This window comes from Telopea speciosissima, chromosome 3 (genome assembly GCF_018873765.1).
Source record: "Telopea speciosissima isolate NSW1024214 ecotype Mountain lineage chromosome 3, Tspe_v1, whole genome shotgun sequence".
In the NCBI taxonomy this organism is placed as follows: domain Eukaryota; kingdom Viridiplantae; phylum Streptophyta; class Magnoliopsida; order Proteales; family Proteaceae; genus Telopea; species Telopea speciosissima.
In genome coordinates this window covers 66,159,985-66,184,314 of record NC_057918.1, presented here as the reverse complement: position 1 = coordinate 66,184,314, position 24,330 = coordinate 66,159,985, and the positions used below count along the sequence as shown (strand labels likewise).

Genomic DNA, 24,330 nt, shown 5'->3' with positions numbered 1-24,330 from the left:
TCACCTTTCTATAATGGAGACAGACTATGTATGGGGCCTTTTTCGTGTCCTTTTTATGATTGTTTTCACGAGCATTTTTGTTTAACCTTGTTCCTTCTTGATAAATGTTTCATGTAATTCATCAAAAATAGACAAAGAGTAGCACCTATCTTTCACATAAAAAATATGAATATAAAAATCTCATCCTTTGAGCTTCAACATAATCTGCCTCGAAGACAACCTATCCTGTGATAAACGGCCACCAATAGAGGTAGAAGCATCAGACGACTCAATGTGATTGGCATGGGAATGATAAGGATTACCACGACCTCGCCCACGAGGATTGTTGGGTCTCCCATGGAGTTTCCATCAAAACTCCTTAGTGTGATGCTCCTTCCCATAATATTTGCACTTCACAGGTTCCTTATCAGTGTTAGGAATGGTCACCGGAATGTGTAGAGCTGCCACAGGGCTGAGTACCAGAACCAAAGTAAAGAGCAGATCTCTCTTGAGTAATGGGGTGTAACATGCAGAGCGACGACTATATTCGGACTGAACCATCGAATAAGCTTGTCCTAGAGATGGGAATGGATCACGACTAAGGACATGGGTGTGTATCTGATCAAACTCCACATTTAGACCAGCCAAGAAATCATATATGTGGAGCTTGTCCTCACGCTTCTTGAAAGCAGTAGCATCAGTAGAACAAACAACTTGAAAGTCATCATAAAAATCTAGTTCTTGACACATACCTCTCAATGCATAGTAGATTTGAGAAAGGGATAACTCCTTTTGCTTTGTCTCATGGATCTTCTTTCTAAATTCAAAAACTTGGGCATCATTCCCCACTTGGGAATATGTATCATTTTCTGCCATCCAGATCTTGCCTGTCCTGTGCATCAAGAGATATCCCCGTGCAATAGTAGGAGTCATCGAATTCAGAAGAAACGACATAACGAGGGAGTGGTCAAAACTTCTGAGGTGCACCAGCAGTCATAGGCTTCTCAGATTCATGTGTAAGATACCCAAAAAACCTTGGGAATCAATGAAGAGAAAGATGGATCTCAACTACATCAAGTAATTGCTCCCTTCTAGCTTGATGGAGTTAATAGGGAGCGAGGGAAAGTCTCAAGAAGCTCACCAACACATGCTACGCCAGTTGCAGCAAACAAACAAAACGAAATCTACTGGTTTAGATCATGGGAAAAACAAGAAAAGGTCCCAGGTGGGAAAAAACTCCACCTAGGGTGGAAAAAGTTATTGCGTTGCAGGAGAAGGTGAGAGGGGCGAGACTCGGGAGGGAGGGAGAGATGACTAGGGTTTTGGCGTCCATTAAGGCGCCAAAAATTATAGAATGGGCTCCAAAAATTATAGAAGGTACAAGTACATTAATGCCCCTACAACAACAAAATAGAAACCCTAATGACATAATTACCCTTATTCCCATATTACAATAGTATATAATCTATATGAATTTTTTCTCTCATTCTTTTTAAATAGAATGTCAAGTTAGTTGGTGATTATTATAGTGCTCTTGTAAACCAATGAAGAAAAAGGAAGAAGAAGAAGAAGAGAAGCCGAGAGAGAAGAGGAGAAGAGAATCTACAGAATTGGGAGAATTTCACGATATATGTTACTCTCCTCTAAACCTTCATTATGTAATCACTTAAAGGGTAAAACAGTAAACACCTAAATAAATAAAAGAAATAACCTAATAACTAATAGACTAATATACCCTCCTCACTGTGCTCTCGGTATTAGCTCTCTGTGCTAATACCAAGATCACGATAACACTCCCCCTCAAGTTGGAGCATAGATGTCAATCATGCCCAGCTTGTTACAAATATAATCCACTCTTGCACTTCCCAATGACTTTGTGAACATGTCTGCGAGTTGTTCTCCTGTACGGACAGTCAACCTCAATGTGTTTCGTCCTCTCATGAAACACCGGATTTGAAGCAATATGGACAGCAACTTGATTATCACACCACAGTTTCATTGGAGCACCATCAACAAAGCCAAGTTCAGTCATTAATTGCTTTACCCACATCAACTCACAGGTAACATGTGCCATAGCCCTGTATTCTGACTGCTGTACTGGAACGGGCAACAACTGTCTGTTTCTTACTCTTCTAGGACACCAAATTTCCACCAACAAATACACAGCAAGCTGTAGTAGATCGTCTGTCAACTGGAGATCCTGCCCAGTCAGCATCTGAAAAACCTACTATCCGCCCATGACCATGATCACTGTAGAGAAGATCACGTCCAGGAGCCTTTTGAAGATAGCGTAAAATATGCACAACAACCTCCCAATGAGATGTCCGAGGAGCAGACAAAAACTGACTCACCACACTAACTGGAAAAGCTATATCAGGCCTAGTCACTGTGAGATAGTTCAATTTTCCAACAAGCCTCCGATACTTTTCTGGATCACCTAAAATCTCACCATCTTTTGTAACAAGTTTTAAATTAGGATCCATAGGAGTATCTAGAGGTTTAGAACCTAGCATTCCTGTTTCTGACGGAAGATCAAGAATATATTTCCGCTGTCAGAGCGAGATCCTTTTCTTTGACTGAGCAACTTCTACACCCAAAAAATATTTCAGCCTTCCCAAGTCCTTGGTCTGAAATTTCTGCTGCAAGTGTGCCTTCAAACTATCAATTCCAGAAACATCATTTCCTGTGATGACTATATCATCAACATAAACCACAAGAAACAATTTTCCACCTTCAGAACAGCGGAAAAATACAGAATGATCACTATCACACCGTGTCAGCCCAAACTCTAACACAACTTCAGTAAACCTGCCGAACCAAGCTCTAGGAGACTGTTTCAGCCCATAGAGAGATTTCTTCAATTTACACACCAAGCCAGACTCCCCCTGAGCAACTAACTCAGGAGATTGCTCCATATAAACTTCTTCATGCAAATCACCATGCAAGAATGCATTCTTAACATCAAGCTGATGTAAGGGCCAATGTTAAGTAGCAGCCAGAGATATCAAAATACGAACAGAAGTAAGCTTTGCCACGGGAGAAAAGGTATCCAAGTAATCCACACCATATACTTGGGCATACCCCTTGGCAACCAGACGGGCTTTCAAGCGAGCCAAGGACCCATCAGGATTCACCTTCACCACATACACCCAGCGACAACCAATAGTAGTCTTCCCTGAAGGTAAGGGAACAAGATCCCAAGTCTGATTTTCTTCCAATGCAGATAATTCCTCACCCATAGCAGCGCTCCAACCAGGACTAGACAATGCCTCTGTGACAGACTTAGGAACAGGATGGTTCTCAACAGTATGTAAACAAGAATGAAAGGTGGAAGACAAACCATCATAGGAAACAAAGTTAGAAATGGGGTGTTGGGTACAGGCCCTAACGCCCTTACGACGAGCAATAGGAATATCAAGATCAGAAGAAGGTTCCAAAGGAGGAGGATCATTACCTATCACAGGATCTGCTGGCAAAGTAGGAGATGGCGTAGAAGTCGATGTAGCAGGGGTCCAAGGACATACTTTCCATTGGTGACGTTGAAACACACTAGGTTGAGGTGCCGGTAATGAGGCAGCCTGCAGAGCATGGTGAATAGTAGACCGAACAACAGTAACAGGATTATCATCATCCAAGTCAGACACAGTACTAGAAGAATGAACAAACGGTGTAGACTCAAAGAAAGATACATCAGCTGTAACAAAATATTTTTGCAAGTCAAAAGAATAACAACGATAACCCTTTTGAGTGCGAGAATAACTAACAAACATACACTTGAGAGCCTTGGGATCCAACTTGGAAACACGTGGTGCAAAACAAACAGTGGCGCAGAAGGAAACAACAAAGAAAAAGGAATACCACCACGTAAAACTGAAGAAGGCATACGAGTAATGAGATAACACGAGGTTAAAACAACATTTGCCCAAAAGGATTTAGCCACTTTCATCTCAAACAAGAGACAACGAGTAACCTCCATCAAATGTCTATTTTTCCTCTCAGCCACACCATTTTGCTGGGGGGTGTAGGCACAAGAGGATTGATGAATAATACCACGCTGAGTCATAAAATCAGCAAAAGGAGCAGAAAAATATTCCTTAGCATTATCACTACGAAGAACACGCAAAGAGTGTGAAAACTGATTATTCACTTCATTCACAAATGCACAGAATATGGAAAATAACCCAGAACGATTTTTCATTAAATAGATCCAGGTAACCCTGGAATAATCATCAACAAAAGTTACAAAGTAATGAAAACCCAAAGTGGAAACGACAGGACATGGACCCCAAACATCTGAATGAACTAAAGACAGTGGTTGGTCAGACCGTTTATTGACTCTAGGGGGATAACTCGCACGGTGGAGTTTCCCAAATTGACACGGCTCACAATTAAAGCTAGAAATTGACCGAAAACGACCATCAAGAAGCTTCAAACTCTCCAACGAAGGATGACCCAAACGACAATTAATCTGGTGGGGTGACGCCACACCGGTACACGCCATAGATGAAGTGTCCTCAAGTATGTAAAGTCCTCCTGATGCACGACCTCTACCAATCATCCTCTTCGACGAAAGATCCTGAAATACACAAGAGTCGAAAGAAAAGGTTACAGAACAGTTATGGGTTTTAATAAACCGACTAACAGAGAAAAGGTTAAAAGGAAAATTAGGAACATAAAGAACGGAAGGCAAAGAAAGTGAAGGTATAATATGGACAGTACCAGTACCAGTCACCTTAGCCAAGGAACCATTAGCTAAAGTGACAATCGAAGAGGATTGCTTAAAAGAAGAAAGTATACCTGAAACGCTAGTCATGTGCTCGGAGGCCCCTGAATCAATGATCCAGGGACGGGAAGAGACAGTCGAAAGGCATGCAGTGGCATTACCTGTTTGAACAAAGGTCGCAGTTGGAGGCTGGGCTGGTTGAGAAATCTGAAATTGTGTATAACGGGCATATTCATCATCAGACATCTTCATAGTTTTACCCTCAGGCTGTGGAGAAATAGGAGAATCAGTTGTAGCAGAATTGGCAAACTGTTGCTGAGTTGGTTTGCCATGAAGTTTCCAACAGAAACGTTGGATATGTCTTGGACGACCACAATGATGACAAGTGCGCATGGAACCACCAGAAACATCAGAGGTACCCTGAATACCCAAGGTAGGTGCCTTACTAGAAACACCAACCCCACCACCACGACCACGGCCACCACCAGAACTGACATTACCACCACTACCAGCCCCGCTGTTGGGCACACGGTTGGATGGGAAAGAAGCCAGGGCTGAAGTATCACCATCAGTAGTGTGTTCCTGAGAAACACGAAGAACCTTGGAAAAGGTTTCAGACAAAGTGGCGACCTTGTCACCACCAAGAATTTGGGAGCGAATAGAGCCAAATTCCTTCCCAAGACCTCCCAAAAAACCCATAACAGCAAGTTGTTCCCGCTGGTTCTGCATTTGTTCCACAGTGGCATTTGGCAGTGATAGGAAGTAAGGAATTAAGCTCTTCATACATTCTCTTAAAATCAGCACAGTACTGGGTCAAAGTATGACCCTTCCTATCAACCCTGTAGAACTCTTGGGACAAGTCATAAATGCGGGAAAGATTGTTTTGTCCAGAATACAAAACATTAAGATACTCCCACAACTCCTTCACTGTGTCAATGTGTGTCACCAAGTCCACAATTTAGTGATCCATAGAATTCAGCATCTGTCCCAAGATTCGAGCATCAATTGTCTCCCACGAAGGGTCATTCTCAGGCTTAGTGTGGAAAAGGTGTTTGTGCTGATCACGGCCTGTTAACACTAGCCGAACAATTTTCTTCCGCTGCAAAAAATTGGTAACCCCTTCCAACTTCTTCTCGGTAATACGATTGGAAGAGGAAGAAAAAATCTCTATTGTTATTGACTTTTAACCTTCAACAGATTTCAACTCATCATCCATAATCTACTTGATGAAGTGAAGACGAAAGAGAATGAAGAATGCTGAAACCAGGGACAGAAATCGATAAAGACTAAAGAACCTTGGTAGAAGTCAATAGAGGCAGCAAAAGGCAGCAATCAATTCCCTCAGATAAAACCCTGACAAAATCCGATACAGACAGTGGAGGCAGCAATCGATCTCCTCAACCAAAACCCTGACAAAATCTTCATTTCATCGAAAAACTCCTTCAAATATTCCTCAAACAAAAAGAGAGACCTAGTTCTTAATTCATAGCATGAACTAGTCTCTATACAAATCCAAAAAACAGTATAGGGTGCTGCACCCCTTCAAACAAAAAATAGAAGAAACCGCAAGTGCTTCTAGTCTTCAAAAAATATTTAAAACTTCAATCGAATGCTGTAGATAAGGGAAGCAGTGATCCACGAAATCTGTAGCAGTCCTTACAGCTCTGAAAGCATGTAAACTAATGAAGAAAAAGGAAGAAGAAGAACAAGAGAAGCCGAGAGAGAAGAGGAGAAGAGAATCTGCAGAATTGGGAGAGTTTCATGAAATATGTTACTCTCCTCTAAACCTTCATTATGTAATCACTTAAAGGGTAAAATAGTAAACACCTAAATAAATAAAAGAAACAACCTAATAAATAATAGACTAATATACCCTCCTAACTGTGCTCTCGGTATTAGCTCTCTGCGCTAATACCATGATCACGATAACAGCTCTAAAGGGCATGTGGGGGGAACTCAATGTATAACAGCCCCTTTACTGATATTGAAGCTCTCAAATAGTCAAATCGTAGTATGTTGAATTCTTGTTTACTAATTTTTTATCTGGATTAAACTTTAATCTTCAGCTTGTCAAGGGTTAACTAGTTGGTTGGAAATTTCCCTTTATGAATGAGGAATACAAGATTCAACTGTTTGTTGCTTTGTGCCCCCTAATCCACTTCCTCTTCTAAGGATAGTTTTGCCTTAATTATTGGCAATGGTGGTATAACGACCTAGCCCCTCCTTGGCATGATATTGTGTGCTTTTGCCCATGGGTTTTATGGCTTTAAAATGCGTCATACCAAGTAGAGGATGCCACCCTTTATTTATAGCTCAAGATCTCCCTCTTTAGCCAATGTGGGACTAAGTTTGCATCCCCTTACTGATCTCCCAAACCCCCTGGTACTAAGCTATCTCTTGGTGTGGACACCTCACCGATCTCCCAAGCGGGCTGGTACTATGCCCTTTTTCTTGCGCGTTACAGGTGGACTTGGTTGTGGCTCTGGTTTTCGTAGCTAAGGACGTGGTTCTGTGGACGTGGTCTGGGTGGTGGTGGTGGATAAAACTTGATCAGTCCGTCAGATAGTATACACATTGTGGATGCACTGATCATACAGTTGAGAAGTGTTGGTTGAAGTATGGTAAACCTCAATGGGCATAGCAGTTTGCTAACACATCAATGATCAATGGGAGTGCTAAGATGGTATCATCTCACGACACCAATCATAGTTCTTCTGGAGGTGGTTCCTCTTCTTCAGTATCTTGTGATGAGCTGGTTAATCAACTACTAAAACTTGTTCATCAGCTTGAGACATCCACTTCCACATCTACGACTACTTTAGATCATTCAAGTATACCCATTTGTTTAGTTTTTCCATCTCCTATTCCCTAGGTCATTAATTTAGATGCTTCCTAGGTTTCATAAGTCTAATTGTCCATCTCAAGTTATTCTTTCAGATGGATCTTCTACTAATATTTCTGGTCATGGGGCAATTACTCTTCTTCCCTTTCATTCTCTGCTGTGCTTCATGTTTCTATGTAACCGGTTAGTCTTTTATCTGTTAGTCAATTATAAAGAATCTAAGTTGCTCCATCACTTCTTATCCTTTCCATTATGTATTTCAGGATCTCAAAACAAATATGACAATTGATGGAGGGCATGAGAGGGATGACTTGTATTATTTTGACTTTGCTTCCTCATCTATTACAACGTCTGTTGCTTATATTGGTGCATCTTCACTTTATTGGCATTACTGGATGGGACATCATCTATATCTCTCCAAGCTGCAACATATGGTCTCTAGTTGTAAGCCTATCTTCCATATAAAGTGTGAAGCTTATGAGCTTGGTAATCATTACCTCACTATAATGTTTTTCCTTCTCGTAGTGTGTCTACGAGTCAATCCTTATCTAGTTTTGTTCATTTTGATATTTGGGGTCCATGTAGGGTTAAAAGTTGGTCAGGTTTTTCTTATTTGTCACTTTTGTCGATGATCACTCTCGAATGACATGGTTGTATCTTTTAAAGGACGATTTTGAGTTTGTGTTTGTTTTTAAACAATTTATAATGAAACAAAACTTTAGTTTGGTGTTTGTTTAAAACTTCTGTGTATTGATAATGCTCATGAGATTACTAAATGTGAAATTTCATCCTTTTGTTTTGATAATGGCATTATCCATCAAACTAGCTGTCCTTATACACCTCAACAAAATGGTGTAGCAGAAAAGAAAAACCGCCATTTGTTATGACATTGCTAAAATCTTTGATCTTTTATATGAGTGTACCCAAAATTTTGGGAACTACTATTTTGACAGTTGTCATTTGATCAATCGTATGCCTTCTTATGTCCTTCGAAATCTGTCTTCCTTTTCCGTTGTCTTTCTAAGTGAAGCTTTATTTGGTCTTCCACCATGTGTTTTCCTTGGGTATTGTTGAATAATGTACACCAGAATACCGTGGGGGTATTCTGGTCACTTTGGTGTCTTATTTTGTGTTTTTATGTACTGCCTAGCTATGTCGGCTATGGCAGGGGTATAATTGTCACCTTGATGTAATTTTTGAAGTCATAAATATATGGCTTGGCTGATCACATCGATCATTCAAGCATTCCTCTATTTCTGGTTTTGTTAACATGGTATCAAAGCCATGTTCTTTGATCTAGGGTTTCAAAACCTTCCCCCCCCTCCATCGTTCTTCTCCTCCACCCTTCTCCATCGAGTTTGTTTCTTTTTCTTCTTCCCCCTTCCTTGGTTCTCTCCATCCTTCAAGGGCAGCACTAATGAGGTGATCCCATAATGGTCTAGTTGCTGCCCTCCATCCCAACTCACATTATATGCCCTAATTACAGTTCATGATAGCTGCTGTTTTTATTCTCTGCGATTTTTGGACTGCTCCTATTTTTTGGAAATCAACCCTATCGACTTGGGAGGTTGATTGTTCACCTTGGAGCACTACTGGCAGGCCTCTGGACAGCACTATCACAGCTACATCATCAAATACTGAAGCCCCTCAAGTTCCAGCCCCTCTTTTTCCTTTATCGATCTCAACTGTTAGGGTTTTGAAAAACCTTGACACCATATCGATCTTAGGTTTTGGGCTGCCTGTTTGGGGAGATTTTTTGAGGGACAATTCCCTTATCATATTGCTACACTCGTCCTGTTTATCAGCCACATCTTCTGCAGTTTTTTTGAAGATCAGATTTTTCCAATTTAGTGGATCGATCCCTGCCTGGCTGAATTATGGGCGACTCAGAGATGACTACTGCTACTTCTGGAGGAGATGGTCAGAGTAGAACTGACTTTCTTCCCTATGCTGCTGTCATTAAGCTTGATGGTACGAACTATTTAATTTGGGCCAGATCCTTATCCTTGACCGTGGCTGGTAGAGGACTCACTGGCCATCTTATTGGCACCACCAAACAGCCTACTGAAGAAGGTGTTGCTCATACTAAATGGGCTGCCAACGATGCTATGGTGATGTCCTTTGTTCTGAATTCTATGACCACTGACCTCTCTAGTCAGTATCTCCTCCTTGACACTGCTACTCAGATATGGACTGCTGTCAAGGGAACTTATGGTCATTCAGATAGTGGTGCTCAGGTTTATGAAATCCGGAAGACACTCCAAAACACTACTCAGAAGGAGATGTCTGTCACTAAATACTATGCTGCCCTCAAGTGTTTATGGCAGCAATTGGATCACTATGCTCGGTTTCAACCTACTACTACTGCTGACATTACTGCCTATCACTCTTATGTGCATCAGTTTCGGGTCTATGATTTTCTGGCTGGCCTTAACGATGATTATGATCCTATTCGGGTGCAAGTTCTTGGTTGGGTTCCTTTCCCTACTTTAGAGGAGACCTTTTCTTATGTTCACAGTAAAGAGACATGTAGAGCTGCTATGATGATTACTCCCAAAGTTGAGAGATCTGCCTTACAGGCTACTGGTTCCACCCCAGATCCTTCTTTTGACTGTGTTGCTGCTACTGCTACAGCCAAAGGGCCTGGGAAGTGTGATCATTACCACAAACCATATCACACTAAGGCTTAGTGTTGGAAATTACATGGGAAGCCTGCTGATTTTGAGGCCAAACATAGTCGTGCTAAGTCTAAAAACAAAGCCAATGACATTGAAAGTGTAGCTCCAGCTCCCACTGCTGACATTGGTTTCTCCTAGGAAGAACTCCAAGCTCTTCGGCTGTTGAACATATCCGCTGCCTCTACTAGATCTGCTGCCAATGCAGGTTCCTTCTTTGCCCATACAGGTATTTCCTTTGCTGGTCATTGTGCATCGGTAGTCTCCACTCCTTGGATTATAGACTCCGGTGCCACTGATCACATGATAGGTTCTTCCAGCCTCTTTAATACATATTTCCATGCTTCTGGTAAAGTTAAAGTCAAAATTGCTGATGGGTCCCTCTCCTCCATCTTAGGGAAAGGATCCATTGGATGTTCTCCTTCTCTTACATTGTCATCTATGTTGCATATTCCCAAGTTTACCACTAATCTTCTTTCCATTAGCAGTATCACAAAATCTCTGAATTGTAAAGTGATATTTTTTCCCACTCATTTTGTTTTTCAGGAACTGGACTCGGGGAAGACGATTGGATTGGGTAAAGTGCATGGCGGATTTTTCCTGCTTGATGGAGACCTTGCATCTACCGAGGCTTTACCTTCTAGGCTCTGTAACCCGGCATCTTTCTCTTCTGAATTACACAAATGGCAGTCTAGACTAGGACATCCCCCTTTAGGGACTTTATCCACTTTATTTCCAACATTAGTTAAAGATTGTAATAAGGAAGATTTTTTTTGTGAGCCTTGTGTCTTGGCTAAACAGACACGTTCAAATTATCCCATTTCTAATAATAGATCTTCTTCCTTATTTCATGTTGTTCATACTGATGTGTGGGGTCCTAGTAGAAAAGGTTCTCTTTCTATTCATCGGTGGTATGTAACTTTTATTGACTGCTATTCTAGGTTCATTGGGGTCTACCTTATGTACACAAAAAATGAAGTTTTTTCATGTTTTCAGCATTTTCACCAGTTGGTTAAGACCCAATTTAATGCCACTCTTCAAATTTTGAGGAGTGACAATGTGACAGAGTATATGGAAGGTCAGCTTCAAAAATACCTTGCTGCCTATGGAATCCTCCATCAGACCAACTGTGTTGATACTCTAGTCCAAAATGGTGTGGCTGAGAGGAAAAACCGCCACCTCTTGGAGGTAGCTAGAGCTCTTCTGTTTGTTCGCAATGTCCCTTCCCTTTATTGGGGGGATGCTGTCCTTAGTGTAGCTTATTTAATTAATAGGCTGCCCAGTCGGGTTCTTCATTCCAGACCCCCTGTTGAGCTATTACTTGGCTCTTCTTCCTTTATAATCCCCCTAAGGTATTTGGCTGCGTTTGTTATGCCAGGGATACAAGGTGCCCTGGTAAACTTGAACCACGTAGTCTCCGCCGTCTTTTCTTAGGTTACTCTGCTACACAGAAGGGGTACAAATGTTATTACCCTCCATCCTGCTGGACTTTGGTCAGCATGGATGTCGTTTTTCATGAGAGTGTTTCATATTATGTGTCCCTACCTCTTCAGGGGGAGAGTGTTAGTGAAGATGTGCTGACTGTAGACTCTCCACCTCCACTCCAGTCTCTTTACAATGAGTCTGAACCAGTTGGGCCTGCTCCTAGTACTCCCCCTGAGTCAGTGGGAGAGGTCCCTATATAGGGGGAGACCATCTCTATTCACGGGGGGCAAACTACCCCAGTCCAGACTCCTGTCTAGAGGACTATTAGTGAATTTCAGAGGAAGATTGATTACAGTACTGTGAAGACCTATGCAAGGAAACATAAGCAGGTTCAATCAACTGTTGCTTCAGTACCTATCCAATTGCCGAACCTGGATTCAGAATCTGCCTCTCCACCTGGTAATGTTCCTTCTCTTGAGTTACCTATTGCTCTTCGCAAAGGTGTCAGGACTTGCACTCAACATCCCATAGCTCATGTGGTTTCTTATGACTCCCTTTTCCCATCCTTTCGTGCTTTTGTTACTTCTCTTTCTTCTGTTCGTATTCTTAACAATTGGCAGGAAGCTCTATCAGATGGAAAGTAGAAGGCAACAATGATGGAAGAAATGGAGGCCTTGAAGAAAAATAACACATGGGAGCTTGTGGTTCTTCCACCTGGGAAAAAAACCGTTGGATTTAAATGGGTGTTTGTGGTGAAACAGAAGGTGGATGGCACTGTGGATAGGTATAAGGCACGACTCGTGGCCAAGGGATTCACTCAGACATACGACATTGATTACCAGGAAACCTTTGTACCTGTTGCGAAGCTTAATACTGTTCGTGTGTTATTATCTTGTGCAGTCAACCTTGGATGGGATTTGTAGCAGCTAGATGTAAAAAATGCCTTCCTAAATGGAGCACTGGATGAGGAGGTGTATATGGACATTCCACCAGGGTCCTCTTGTGACAAAAACCAAGGAAAAGTGTGTAGGCTGAAACGCGCACTATATGGGCTGAAGCAGTCACCTCGAGCATGGTTTGGCCGGTTCCACAAGGCCATGATTTCTGTGGGCTATAAGCAGAGTAATGCTGATTACACACTCTTTATAAAGAGGATTGGTGAAAAACTCACTGTTCTTATAGTCTACGTTGATGACGTGGTTACTGGCAATGATGGTGATGAGATCAGACGGTTGAAGACCTTCCTTGGACAAGAATTTGAGATTGAAGATCTAGGGAAACTACGATACTTTCTTGGGATTGAGGTGGCCAGATCTTTTAAAGGCATTTTTCTCTCCCAAAGGAAGTATGTCCTAGACTTGTTAGCTGAAACCGGGTTGTTAGGCTGCCATCCTTCAGATACTCTTATGGACCCTACTGTTCGGCTCAAGGAAAAAGAGGGTGAGCCTGTTGATAAAGGTCGGTACCAAAGATTTGTAGGGAAGCTGATTTATCTCACACACTTGTCCTGACATTGCTGTCGCTGTGAGTACTATGAGTCAGTTTATGCATGATCCATACTCTTCTCATATGGAGGCTGTTCTTCGTATCTTGCACTATCTGAAGTCAGTTCCTGGAAAAAGGCATTCTTCTGTTTGCACATGGTCACCTACGAATAGAGGTACACACTGATGCTGATTGGGTTGGTTCTGCGGATCGCAAGTCTATTTCTGGGTATTGCTCCTTTGTAGGTGGAAATCTTGTCCCGAGGCGTAGCAAGAAGCAAAATGTAGTTGCTCGTTCTAGTGCTGAAGCGGAGTTTCAAGCTATGACACAAGGTTTTTGTGAGTTACTCTGGCTCAAAGGTTTGCTACAAGATCTTGGTGTCCCTATTCGTCTTCCTATGATGTTGTACTGTGACAACAAGGCTGCAATCAGCGTAGCACACAACCCAGTACAGCATGATCGTACCAAGCATGTTGAGGTGGATGTGCATTTCATCAAGGAAAAGTTAGAAGATGGACTGATTTGTATTCCCTTTCAGACATGTGCTGATCAACTTATTGATATTTTCACCAAGGGATTGTCTGGGAAATTATTTCATCCTAATCTAGTCAAGTTGGGCATGATCGACATCTTTGCTCCAACTTGAGGGGGAGTGTTGAATAATGTACACCAGAATACTGTGGGGGTATTCTAGTCACTTTGGTGTTTTATTTTGTGTTTGTGTATATTGCCTAGCTATGTCGGCTATGGCAGGGGTATAATTGTCACCTTGATGTAATTTTTGAAGTTATAAATATATGTTTGGCTGATCACATCGATCATTCAAGCATTCCTCTATTTCTAGTTTTGTTAACAGGTATTATCGCACCCAAAAAGGATATCATTGTTATAATCCTATAACTTGTCAATAGTTTATCAGTGTTAATGTTACATTTTTTAAAAATACTCCCAATTTTGGTATTGATGTTCTTGATTTAGGATCTGCCTGTCCTAGTACACTTGTGCCTTAATTAATTCCTCTTGAAGATTCTGCTTCCAAGTCCACGGGAGTACAATTATAGCTATACAAGCACCATCCTAAGCCTTCATAGCCAGTTGCAGCCACTCCTCACCTCTCCCAATCCAATTCTTTGCCTCGAGGTTCTTCTTTTGATGACTTGCCTACTGCTCTATGGAAAGGTACTTGTTCCTGTACGTAGAAATCCTTGGTTACCTATCCTATTGCTTCCTACTGTTACCCTTTGTAATTTTTCCTTTTCCTTAATTTCCTACTTTTTTTCCTATCAAATATCAGATGCTTTATTTTACCCTGGGTGGAACTCAGCTATGGATGTGGAAATGGATGCCTTGCTTCTCGCATGACTTGGAATTTGATCCACCTACCTCGAGGAAAGGATCTTGTGCTGTGTCGTTGGTTGGACACCATTAAGTATGTCCCTGACAGTCGGTTGAGCGACTGAAAGGTCCTTTGGTTGCTAAAGAGTACAGTAAAACCTATGGAATTCACTAATTTGAAACCTTCTCTACTGTTGCTTGATTGAATTCTGTGAGAGTTTTGATCTGTTTGGTTGTTAATCTTGATTGGTCTCTTTTTCAGTAGACATCAAGATTGCTTTTCTACCTGGGGATTTATAGAAGGAGGTCTATGCGAAGCAACATCGTGGGTATATTGCTTAGTTGGAGAATGCTCAGAAAGTTACTAGCCTCAATAAAGCTATTTTTGGGTTGTAATAGTCCTCTAGAGCCTACTTTGACAAATTTAGCAAGGCTGTTGCTGGCTATGTGAAACAACCTCTCGGGTATATTGTTTGTATTCAAGACTCTAAATACCAATGTAACAACATTCTTGGTTCACAGATCCAAAGGTGAACCTATATCTAGGTTTAAAAAATAAAAGTCTGAACTAAAAACCATCATAAGTAATGGAGACTAATTAGCAAGTTGCCTAGTGGTAGTGAGAAACTGTAATGATGGGAAAGAAAAGAATAAAACTTAAACAAGCATAGGATTTTACCGAAAGAAATTCACATTAACATATAACCGACGAGTTGTAATACAAAATTAAGCAATGAGACTATTGGATACAATAAGACATGAGAGGAGAGAAACTACATTAAAACCTGAAACTTAAGATAGAATTCTGCAGTACACACTGCTGATTACATAGTTCTTTCAAAATATATATATATATATATATAAGAGGTTGGCACGCCGGGCTGCCTCTACTGTGATGGAGGTGGTGGTGGATGCGGTTGGAAGTAGGGAGTTCATTCCCTAATCTACTTCTCCAAGGCTGCCACCCGTCTGTCAAGACCCCTGTTTTGACCAAGTCCCTGTCTCAGCGATCCCTCTATGGAGCTGAGACGATCCATAACTGGACTCCACCTCTGGTTTTCATCAGTAGGAGGTGGGGCAGAAGATGTAGAAGCACCCGTACGTGAAAGAAAGACACTGGGCTGAACACCTGTGTGGAAGCCACCCTGTTAAGGGTGTCAAACAATGTGGTTTTGATTATTCGGTGCGGTTCCGGTTCAGTGCATATTTTGCAAGGTAGAAATCAAAACTGTACTGGATAAGAATCACCCAAAATCAGAATTGTTTTATATGGGGTGCGGTTTGAGCGGTTTCTATTCGGTTTTCATTATTTGGTTTACATGCGGTTTGTAATATCGGTTTCACCTTTGTACCCTTTAATTTTATTTTCCATATCCTTGTTATGTGGGAGAAATTATATTGTTTCATACACATTTATAACTCTTGGCAAAGTTCACTTAGATATGCTAGTTGCAATGATAATCTTAAGTGATTACTGAAGGCTACAAAGTACCGTAAGGGAAACCAACCTGAGGGCATCGGCAATCCATACCCCAGTCAATTCATTAACAAAGTCCACTAAGACATGCTCGTACTAAAACCTGTCGTCCCTTCATGAATTTGGCACTTAAACTGAATTTTAAAAAAATCTTAGTAAGGAGTCCTAATATTTTAGAGTGCTTAACCCCATTCTTAAACAAATAAGAATATTCCTAATCTCAGTTTTCTACCCGGTTTCTATTCGGTTAACCGATGGTTTTCCGGTTTGAAATCGAACCGAACCAGTAATAGAACTTTTTTATATGGTGCGGTTCGGTGCGATCGTAAACGGTTGGGTCTGGTTCCGACAATCGGTTTCGGTTCCATTTTGACACCCTTACACCCTATGTTTCCACTCGTGGTTCCTCAGCCCTGAACCCAGTTCCGTCCCCTTCCTCTTCGTCCTCTATATCCATTGGAACACCCTCTGACCTTTCAGGAGATGCCTTGGGAGATAACTCTCTTACATTTATGCCCATCTTTGAAAGAGAAGTCTTAGTGAAGTTCACTGCCCTTTTCCTAGAACTTTCCTCTTCCTAAAACTCTACCTCACACCCCGCCCTGCCAGACCAGGCATAGTATGAGCAGATGCCATCTTGCACCCAAGACTACTGAGGTCACAATGCAGCACTCTTACCCAAGCAAATACCAACATAAATAATAGAAACAACGGAAGAAAGTAAAACTAATATATACATGGAAGCCCAATGAGGGAGAAACACACAAACATTCCAATGATGCATGTGAAATTTCATTAAATTATCTACCTAGCAAACAGGCCAAGTCACTAAGTTCAAGCTACAGTACTGACTCGGGAAGTATCTTGGGTCACTTCTTCTTTATTGCCGCAATGTCTCCTCATTCATTACCATAAGGAGCCTACCTCTACGCTTGGCACCCAATACCAAACCTTCGGGCAGACCCCGATAATCAAGGACATCCTGATCCTTGTATACCCCTTACTCCAACCATCGAGTGCTTGATTGCCCTGCACCTAAACCCCTGTTGGTAAGGGTTGTAGCTTAGGGTTTCCAACCTAACCATGCATGTTCTAAATGATGACATGATGTGTCTAAGAGTGCACTGTGTTCCATATACTCGTCCACTCAAAGACACATGAATTCATATGCATACATCAAGACATGATTCATTTCTTAACAAATATCCACGACATCTGATTTCATAACCACTATACTCAACAGAAGCAATCCATAAGAAATCAGCATTTCTTAACACATAATTTCAGCAAGTATAGTAATTACATAGTATTAACATACTTAGTCATGCTTAGAACCTAGTTTTAACAATGAGGTATATGATTGATAAATGAGGAACAAGAATTAGATGTAGTACATAGTACATGCATAAGGACTCATATAATTGTAAGTATCAAAATATGGAAATATAAAAAGTCAAGCCAAACCCCAACACACCTTAGACCTTGGAATGAGCCAAGTAATTAGATGAGTATGCAAATCCTCTCGAATAAATACAAGTCCAATTCTTTTTGCAATGTTTCAAGATGAAATACACTACTTAACTGTGATCAGTAATGCCATAAATTGATCTGAACTTTTATCCTGCGATATATTATTCAATGTTAGAGTACCTTATGTCATTTTAGTAACGTTGTATATAAACCCTCTTACGGAGTACCATAGTTAGAACAAGTTTCTTCTGCCACTATTCTCACCTTACTCCTTCAAAATAATGGTTCTACCTCCTTGTGATCCTCATCCTCCTATGAACACACATTCACGCTCTAATGTGGCTTCTACGTTGGGACCTAATGATGAAGGTCAACCAATAGTAAGCACACCTGATGGACCACCTATTCCATCCGCCTATGAAGTTACCTCCGTGGTGGGTGATTTGTTGGATCGACAACAACTTCAAATGGGGGGATTGCTACAAGATAAGCAACAACAGTTCATGACCACAATTACAACCCAATTGCAAACGGCCATACAAAACATGCATCCTCCACCTGTGAACCCTACTACAAATGTACCACCTAGAGCTGCAGCACCTCTTCCAGAAATGGCAAATGATGCTACGTCTCGACTGATGGAGAGGTTTATCAAGATTCAACCTCTCACTTTTAAAGGAATTTCCAAAGATGATCTCCAACCGATGAAGTAGGTAAAAGAGATGGAGAAGGCCTTCGAGTTCTTAGGCTGTACCAAAGCACAAAAGCTTCAGTGTGCCAAGTACAAACTCCAACACGTGGCGGAAGCCTAGTGGTGGCAAACCACTACGTCTATGTTGGCCGTCTACCATCCCGAGATGACTTGGGATATTTTCAAGGAAGCATTTTTTAAAAATTACTTCCTAAGCTATGTTAGAAGGAGGAAGGAAGTGGAGTTTAAAGAATTGACTCAAGGACCTAAATCAGTCCTATAATACCAGCAAAAGTTCGAAGAGCTCTTCTTCTTCGCCCCTGAACACCTGATGGTTGATGAAGCCAAAGCAAGGAAGTTTGAGGACGGTTTGAGACCTTCCCTCGACACTGTGATGGTAGCTCACAAGGCATAGGTCTACTCTGATGGCCAAAGCAATAGAAGACAAGCAGAGAGACAATTTCATAGGACAACAAAGTTTAGGGAAGAGATCTATGCCATTTTCCGATCAAGGATACAATAGGTCCTCAAGGTCCCCATACTACAATTCATCTTCTTCACAGTTTCGAAGAAGGGAAGTTGAACCAACAAGTCAAAATCCTAAACCAGCGTATGCAAACCCAAAAGCTGCAGTAGATGCAGGAGCACCAGACAGTCAAGAAAACAAATGTTTTAATTGTGGCTGGACCGGCCACTTTGCAAGAGATTGCACCCGTCGGAAGCCTCCTGTAGATTCCCGACAACAACAAACAAGACAGAGTAACAAGACTCAAGGTAGAGTGTACTCTGTGATGGCAGAAGAAGCCGAAGCAAGTTAGGGAGCAGTAACAGGTACTGTTCCTTTTTGTTCATCACTGGCATTTACATTATTTGGCGGGTGTTCCGCATTCATTTGTATCTCCTTCCTTTACAATTTAAGAAAGATCTTGTTCGAACCTAAAGGTGAAAGAGAATTCACTTTTGTTGGTGGCAAGAAGAATAAATCTAGAAGAACAATCATATCAACACTTCAGATGAACAAGTTGCTTGATAAGAGATGTCAGGGAAACCTTGTCTCAGTAAGGGACAGTGAGACTGAGGTTAGGCCTTATAAATGTACCGGCATAGGGAGGACAATTTTTTGGTTGCCTGGTATAACAATTTCGAGGATGAAATTTTTATGAGGGGGGAATGTGAAACCCACCTCTAAATCCGGTCAAATTCGAACTTGTGTAATGCCTGGTTCAAACTCAACTATTATATATTCCCCCGCGATGTGGGCGTTTTTTGTCAGGGAAATGGATCAATTTCCCGTCTTATTAACACCAGACTTTGAAGAACCATCTAATATAGCTCTTGTAGAATCCGAAGAAGCCCAGTCAGGCCCTGCACATTTCCTGTATTTGCGAGGAGTGTGGGATGGAACGCATAAAGAATGTCTTTTCAGATGCTGACCAATAGGTACAAATCCTCTAGTTATTCGAATAAAATTCCTTTTTCGTAATTCGAGCCGATCGGCCGTGTTTATTAGACTGCCCCTATATACTGACCGTGCCGGCTTGATATTTAGTTTTATCTCGCGGCCGTGTTATATATCAGTACGATCCATATAACACCCGAGGCATAATATTCTGATTCCGGCATCGGAATCCACTTAGAGCCAAAGTCACTTTCCAAAATCCATTCTCTTAAGGTCCATAACCAAACATGCCTTAACGGCGATGATATATAAACAACACTTAGCCTTTGAGAATGAATTCTCAAAGGCTAAAATTGATATCGGTTTTGGAAGGAGAAGAAGCTTGGTGAGAGAGAGAGTGTATGGAGACCCCTTTGTGGACTCCATGCTACCAATTTCTCTTTCCATTTGTGTTGATCATCAATAGGCAACTTCCTAATCCCTACCATGGCTTTCAATTCTGTTTTTAGGCTTTAATTAAACTCCATTTATCTGTTATTGAGTTATCACAACTCAATTCCTCCAATTGTTCTTTAATTTAGGAAAAATTGCTATTTGGATTTGTAATTGCATGTGTAATCCTTTGATTATGCATGCAATTAGTTCTAATTTACCTTAATTGTGAGTTCATCATCTTCCCCAAGCCTCTGGACCCTTGGGACTGAGTTTGGACACCAAACCAGCCAAAATCCTGTAAAATCTGGGTTCTGTCAAGGACTCGGATGGAAAGGGTCGGACGTCCGGACCTTGACAGTGCCAGACAATCTGGGTCCTTGCTGTGTGGTGTTTTTGACCCAGTTTGGGTTGGGTTTGGATGAATGCCTTGCGTGATCTATTCTAATCCTTTGTAACATCTTACTAGGGCCTTCCTACTACCTTGAATTGCCTCTTTGATTTGGGGAAAACTCTTCTAATTACTTGGCTCATTCCAAGGTCTAAGGTATGTTTGGGTTTGGCTTGATTTATTATATTTTCATATGTTGATACTTGCAATTGTATGAGTCTGCATGCATGTACTATGTACTGCATCTAATTCTTGTTCCTCATTTATCAATCATGTGCGTTATTGTTAAGACTAGGTTCTAAGCATGACTAAGTAAAGTATGTTAATACTATGTAATTACTATGCTTGCTGAAATTGTGTTAAGAGATGCTGATTTCTTATGAATTGCTTCTGTTGAGTATGGTGGTTATGAAATCAGATGTTGTGGATATTTGTTAAGAAATGAATCTTGTCTTGATGTATGCATATGAATTCCTGTGTCTTTGAGTGGACGTGTATATGGAACACAGTACACAGTGCACTCTTAGACACATTATGTCATCATTTAGAACATGCATGGTTAGAATGGAAACCCTAAGCTACAACCCTTACTAGCGGGAGTTTAGGTGCTGGGTAATCAAGTACTCGATGGTTGGAGTAGGGGGGTATACCTGGATTGGGGTGTCCTTGATTATCGGGGTTGCCTGAATGTTTGGTACTAGGTGCCAAGCGTGGAGGCAGGCTTCTTATGGTAATAGCTGAGGAGGCATTGCGGCAATAAAGAAGAAGTGACCTAAGCTGCTTCCCGAGTCAGTACTGCAGCTTGAACTTAGTGACTTAGCTGTTTGATAGGTGGATAATTTAAATAATTAAATTTCACATGCATCATTGGAATGTTTGTGTGTTTCCCCCTCATTGGGCTCAGTGGAGCTCACACTCGTGGAAAACCCTTTTTACATGTTTGTGCAGGTGATGGATCACCCGTATATGAGTTTGTGGATGATGGTGGTTAGGAGTTCGCAGAGTAAGAACCCTAGGAACATGATGGGTCTTGCATCTGTGATTTTTTTGCCTTTTCGTAAGCGGGCCTAATGGTTTAGGCCAAACCTTTTGTTCTTTCTTTTGTGTTTATAATACTTTTGATGTATGAAGTTCGTATGGGATAACTATAAATATGGATTATAAGGCTTGACGATCAAAATTCTTTGTATATATATGGATATAATATAGTCCTCTAACGGGCTTCCTTGCATATATTACTTTTACTTTCTTCCGTTGTTTCAATTATTTATGTTGGTATTTGCTTGGGTAAGAGTGCTGCATTGTAAATATATAGACTTATTTATCTTTCTATAGTTACACCAATATCATTGGTTATTATGATGCAAACTGGGCTAGTGTCGATGATCGGGGATCAACCACATGTTATTGTATGTTTGTTGGAGGTAATCTTGTTACATGGAGGAATAAAAAGCAAACTATAGTAGTTTGATCTTGCACCGATGCTGAGTAAAAAGCTATGGTTCATATTGCAGTTGAATTAATGTGGCTAAAATCCTTTGTTCAAGAGCTTTCTTTTCCAGTCAACAAGCCTATTGAAATGTTCTGTGATATGTAGTGATGAAGAAGTTGATTTCTATTATGTTTGTGAGCTCTGGTGGTCAACTTGGACACTTGCTATGTGGCAACGTTTCTATTCCAAATTAGTATTTCTAGGTCAGAAGTACTTTTTTGTATCTGTTAATTTGGAATTCTTCTTACAAAAACATGTTGTATAGTAACTAGAAAAAAAGTATTTTTGCACTAAAAAAGAACAGAAACACGTGTGGAATACATATTAACAGAGGTAGTTCTTCTGTTTGTACTAAATTACATAAAATGCCATCCTACACATATTTTCTTTGCTCATACATTTGAGAACATTATTTTAGTCACGTGAGCAAAATCGTTGAATGTATGACTTTGACATGTGTGGTGGCAGTGGCGTTAGTGGTGGTGGTGGTGGTGGTGGAGGGTCGAGAGTCCGTAATGTCAGCCATTTTGTTTTAAGTTTTTGCTCTTGTTTTTTATTTATTTTTTTATTATTTTGAAGCTTGTTGAAATTGTTTCTCAAATGGTCATAAGAATTACTTTTTAACTGGTTCATTTAAAAAAAGCATAAAAATAGACAGGACAACACATACAATTTCTATTCCAAATTTGTTTAAAAAAATACTAAAAACACCAGAAGTGTTTTTTTTTAGAATTGCCATAAAGCCCCTTATGTACTAAGGCCTTGTTTCAGGTTGTTCCGAACTGAGCATGGGTGATATCTATGCTCCAACATGAAAAATCATGGAAAGGTGGTGGAATCATCCTAATTATGAATTAATGATTCTAAACCTAAATAACTTAAATTGGACCAGTGGTTCAGCCGGTTCAATTTGAAACTCAAAATAAAAACTAAGTATGGGAGTCTATTGTACATAAGCATCCCTACTAAACTACTCTTAACACTTGGACTGCTACTTTTTTTTCTTCTTCTTGTGGATGTAAGGCTTCTGCTCTGCATAAGGAGGGGGAAGAAGAGTGCACACACAGCCATACAAGCTATTCAAACCATAACTCAATTATTCCATTCTACCCAATCTATCTCCAACAATGGGGAATTACAACATATATAGAGAGAAATAAAAGACTCCTAAAAATAAGACTAACTCTTCAACTAGGAAACTAATTGAAATAAGGAAACTAAGAACAATTAGGAAACCGAATATCCTATAAAGCTAACAAAATAAAATAAAGTAATAAAAAGATATTATTTTCCCCAAATAACATGTATTCGTAAAAGACATTAGATCCAAAAATTCAAACTAGACCCTGTTCATCTCCATTTGGTTTGGGTCGGTCCAAGGCAAGGTTCTAAAACTCGGGTTTTGACCAGCCAGAAACCGAGGTATGGTCGAAACCTTCGATTTTTCCCCATCCAACTTGAGATGGTGGTTTGATGGCATAGAAAGGCTTTTTATGATCTGATTTTTTGTATGCAACCTCTTTTTGACATTCTAAATAAACATAATGCATGAACTTGAACTATTTCCACACTAAAAAGAAAAAAAACACTGAAAATGGTACTTCTTGTCTTTTACCCAAGTTTACTAGTGTACGCACAATGTACTGAGAATCATAGTTATCCAGACAGACACTTATTTATGCCAAATATCATTTAAGTAAATGTTTTTATATTTGTTCTTTCATTTACTTAAGATATTATTCACAAATAAACAAATATCCCCTATTTAAATCCAATAAAAATAGTTAAAAAATCAAATTCCAAAAGGATAAAAAGTCAACTCCCCGGTTCAAGAAAAAAATGGGATTTTCGATGGTAGGTGCAATTTTTAATTTTTAAATACTGGAGTTTTTCTCAAATCTAAAAATTCCATAAGTCTTAATATGGTAAAACATTGTTAAAAGCCAAAAGTGCAATAAAATATTCATTTGTTTTGATGCCTAAAAAAATATTTTCATTCAAAGTGATTTTAAACAGCATTTGCGCACACCTTATAAGGTTTGACCGAAACATAACTCCTTCAATATAAATCAGATTTAAGCAATATTGGATTGATGGAAAGCTTTCCATCAAATCCATTGCTTAAATCTGATTTATATTGAAGGAGTTATGCACCAGTGAAACCTTAATTTGACAAAAATTAACTTTGGATTTGTAATACGATATGGGGGAGTCCCCCTATCGTGGTTTCCTTTGTCAGTTTATGTCTTTAATTGTTAGTTTCCTAGTCTAAGTAAGTTTCTTGTTTTAGGCTTTAGGCTTAATTAGGTAAGAGTGATATTCTTTTTGTAATTCTGTTTTGGCTTAATATAAACATATGTTGGCGAGTACGGTAGAAGAAACATTCTATCACAGCCCTTTTCTCCCATTGTTCTCTCTTCTTCTCCATCTCTTTCTATCTTCTCACTTCTCTTTGCCAGGCACTGGTCACAGATTTAGGGATTCTCTTTTTTAGTTTTCTAGTTTCGTTTGATT

At 40.3% G+C, this 24,330-nt stretch overlaps 1 protein-coding gene across 4 annotated transcripts in view; it reads left to right on the top strand.

Moving 5' to 3' along the window:
- LOC122654354 (probable inactive histone-lysine N-methyltransferase SUVR2) overlaps positions 1–24,330 on the top strand; it is a 35,986-nt gene that overhangs the window by 4,611 nt on the left and 7,045 nt on the right. The gene's annotated exons all lie outside the window — the stretch shown is intronic.